Raw genomic sequence first — 4,501 nt, 5'->3', positions numbered from 1 at the left:
GGCATTCCCCTACACTGGGGCATTGAACACCCTCAGGTCCAAGGGCCTTTTCTCCCACTGACGTCCAACAAGGTCATCCGATGTCCTCGTTTTTAATAGCTGAATAGTATTTACTATTTCATTGTTTAAATGAATCACATTTTCTGTATCCATTCTTCAGTTTAGGAACATCTGGGTTGTTTCCAGTTTCTGGCTATTACAAACAAGGCTGCTATGAATATAGTGAAGCACATGTCCATGCTATATTTTTGGCTATATTTCTAGTAGTGGTATAGCTGGGTCATCAGGTAGAGCTATTTCTGATTTTCTGAGGAACAGCCAGATTGATTTTGGAGTGGTTGTTCCAGTTTGCAATCTTACCAGTTGGCAGGGCCTTTTAAACACATTTTTATTCTGTTTTTGAGATTATAATATACAAATTTCTCCCTTTTCATTCATCCTTTCAAACCTTCCCATATACCCCTCCCCACTCTACTTCAAACTAATGGACTGTTTTTTCATTAATTTCATTAATCGCTTTTGCATGCAAATATATATACGTATACACATATACTGAAGTCTACCTACCAAGTTTATATAATTTCACTTATAATGTGTATTTTCAGGACTGATAGCTTGGCCCTAAACAACCAATTTGTATAATATTCCTGGGGGAAAATCACCTATCCTGCTCCCAACATTCCTCAGTTGCCTATAATTGTTTGTGTAGGTTGAGGGCTGGTGGACTTTTCCCTGTACAGATTAGCATGTTAATCTGTGTCATCCTTGTTCATCTCATGTCTGAGTAGTCATGTTGGTGAGACCCTACAGGTGTAGTTTCTGAGAGTACTAAGAGAACCTCACAGAAAACTGACTCTCTGCTTGTACAGTTTATCTGTCTCCTCTTCTGCAATGCTCTCTGAGCTTGTAGACATGTATTCATCAGGATGAGGCTCTCGAACTCTGCCTATTGATTAGTTGTAGTTCCTTTAGTGGTCTCTTTCTGGGGCAAAGAGAAGTTTTCTTAATGAGGGGAGAAGGAAGATTATACTTTTCTGTTGGCATAAAGATATGGATATCTCTATCTCTAAATCATTACTATATCTATCTCTATATTTTATATATCCTGAGAAAAGCCCAGGTAGAAAACTACTTCCTATAGTGATAATTTTTATTATGTTACATGCTTTGTCAATGTGATCTATCCTTTATTGAAGAAGCCACATGACCTGATTCAGACTTGGTTCAACAGTGAGTCTGAGAATTCCAATGACCCTGGAATCTGTTACTGCACTAGATTCCTTGTCTCTACATTTGTATACATTCAGCAGCACCTATTTTATTACTAGTTATCACACAATCAATCAACTATTATCACAAATTTTTGTAAGTTAAAGTGCTCTTCTCATAGTCCTGTGCCTGCATCTGATATGGCTTGACAGGCTTCTAGCACACTGACATCCCATGGTTGTTATTAAAATCAGAGAACCTGGTACATTGCAGAATGTTCCTTATCTCCTGAGAACTTGAAGTTCTTAACCTTACCTTGTCTGCCCTGTGTCCTCATCTTATGTCTCAGAGTTCTAAAATTTCCATAGCAATCTCTTGCTTGAGATGACAAGATTACATGTTGCATCCCTATGCTTGATGGTTGGCTGTAATGTCTCTTGGCAGGGGGGGGGGTGTTGGAAATAAAGGAGTCTTTCAAAGCTATATAATGCTCCAATTTTCTACTTATAGTCTGTGTTGTATGTATTTGAGGTTTTCATGTATATTTATTTGTATGTATGTATATGTATGTATATATGTGTATGTATGCAAGCATCAACAACAGAATACAAGAGATAGAAGAGAAAATCTTAGGTGCAGAAGAAACCATTGACACAACAAAAGAAATGCAAAATGCAAAAAGGTCCTAACCCAAAACATCCAGGAAATCCAGGACACAATGTTAAGACCAAACCTAAGGATTATAGGTATAGAAGAGAGTAAAGATTTTCAACTTAAAGGGTCAATACATGTCTTCAACAAAATTATAGAAGAAAACTTCCCTAACCTAAAGAAAGAGATGCTCACGAAATACAAGAAGCCTACAGAACTCCAAATATATTGGACCAGAAAAGAAATTCTTGTCACATAATAATCAAAACACCAAATGCACTCAACAAGGTAAGAATATTAAAAGCAGTAAGGGAAAAAGGTCAAGTAACATATAAAGGCGGACTTATTAGAATTACACCAGACTTTACGCCAGAGACTATGAAAGCCAGAAGAGTCTGGGCAGATGCCATATGCAAATGCCTAAGAGAACACAAATACCAACTCAAGCTACTATACCCAGCAAAACTCTCAATTATCATAGATGGAGAAACCAAGATATTCCATGACAAAACCAAATTTTCACAATATCTTTCCACAAATTCAGTCTTTCAAAGGATAATAAATGAAAAACACCAACAAAAGAAGGAAAACTACATCCTAGAAAAGGAAGAAAATAATCTTTTAACAAACCCAAAAGAACAAAGTTATGTTCTATAACATAGCCACATAAGCATAACTCCACCTCTAATAACAAAAATAACAGGAAGCAGCAAGCATTTTTCCTTGATATCTCTTAATATAAATGGGCTCAATTCCCCAGTAAAAAGACAAAGCCTAACAACCAACTGGATATGTAAATAGGATTCAACATTTTGCTGCATCCAGGAAACTCACCTCAGGCACAAAGACAGATTCTAACTCAGAGTAAAAGGCTGGAAAACAATTTTCCAAGGAAATGGTCCCAAGAAACAAGATGGAATAGCCATTCTAATACTGAATAAAATTGACTTTCCACCTAAAATTATCAAAAAAAGATAAGGAAGGACACTTCATATTCATCAAAGGAAAAATCTACTAAGATGAACTCTCAATTCAGGACATCTATGTTCCAAATGCAAGGGCACCCACATTCATATAAAAAGCATTTACTAGAGCTCAAAGCAACCTTGAGATTCTACCTCACACCAATCAGAATGGCTAAGATAAAAAAACCTCAGGGGACAGCAGATGCTGGAAAGGATGTGGAAAAAGAGGAACAATCCTCCATTGCTGGTGGGATTGCAAGCTGGTAAAACTGCTCTGGAAATCAGTTTGGCTGTTCCTTGGGAAATTGGGCATATTACTTCCTGAGGACCAAGCTATACCATTCCTGAGCATATACCCAGAAGATGCTCTAACATGTAGTAAGGACACATGCTCCACTACATTCATAGCAGCCTTATTCATAATAGCCAGAAGCTGTAAACAACCCAGATATCCCTCAACAGAGGAATGGATATAGAAAATGTGGTACATTTACAAATGGAGTACTACTCAGCTATTAAAAACTATGAATTCATGAAAATTTTAGGCAAATAGATGGAACTAGAAAATATCATCCTGAGTGAGGTAACCCAGTCACAAAAGAGCACACATGGTACACACTTGCTGATAAGTGGATATTATCCCCAAAACTCCGAATACCCAAGTTACAACTCTCAGACCACATGAAGCTCAAGAAGAAGGAAGATCAAAGTGTGGATACTTTGATCCTTCTTAGAAGGTGGATCAAAATATCCATGGCTCACAGCCAACCATGGGCTGTGCATAAGGTCCCCAATGGAAGAACTAGAGAAAGAACCCAAGGAACTGAAGAGGTTTGCAGCCCCATAGGAGGAACAACAATATGTACCAACCAGTGTCCTCAGAGCTCCCAGGCACTAAACCCACCAACCAAAGAATACACATGGAGGGACCCATGACTTCAGCTGTATGTGTAGCAGAGAATGGTCTTTTCAGACATCAGTGAGAGGAGAGGCCCTTAGACTTGTGAAGGCTCATTGCCTTAGTGTAGGGGAATGCCAGGACAGGGAAGTGGGAGTGGGTGGGTTAGTGAGCAGGGGGAGGGGGATGGAATAGGCTGTTTTCAGAGGGGAAAAGAGTAAATGGGACAACATTTGAAATGTAAATAAAGAAAATATCTAACAAAAAATGATGTAAAAAAATAATCATTTTTCTTATTTTGAAACCATGCCCTGCATAGAGAATGCACTTTGTCCCTGTGTTTAGGAAAAACATCCTGATTTATGTGGAAAGCATCTGGCATAAATATTTTTCGCAAATAATGTAGGGAAAAGTCCACAATTACAAGGACACACACACACACACACAGACAAACACACACACACACACACAGACAAACTCTTACACACAGAGAGAGACACAGAGAGAAAGACAGACAGACAGAGACAGGGAGAGAGAGACAGAGACAGAGAGAGAGAGAGAGAGAGAGAGAGAGAGAGAGAGAGAGAGAGAGTCAGAGAGAATGTTTTAAAAAGTCAAGCATTGAGGGAAGAACTTAGGAGGGTTCTTCATATTGTTTTTCTTTCTTTTATATATATTTATAATATTTCAAAATAAAACTATGGTAACAAAAGTTTATGCATGCATTTATTTGTTGGATTAAAAAGAAACTACTCTATAAGCAAAATTAATTCTGATA

This window comes from Apodemus sylvaticus, chromosome 7 (genome assembly GCF_947179515.1).
Source record: "Apodemus sylvaticus chromosome 7, mApoSyl1.1, whole genome shotgun sequence".
NCBI classification, from domain to species: Eukaryota; Metazoa; Chordata; class Mammalia; order Rodentia; family Muridae; genus Apodemus; species Apodemus sylvaticus.
Note: the sequence above shows the minus strand (reverse complement) of the source record.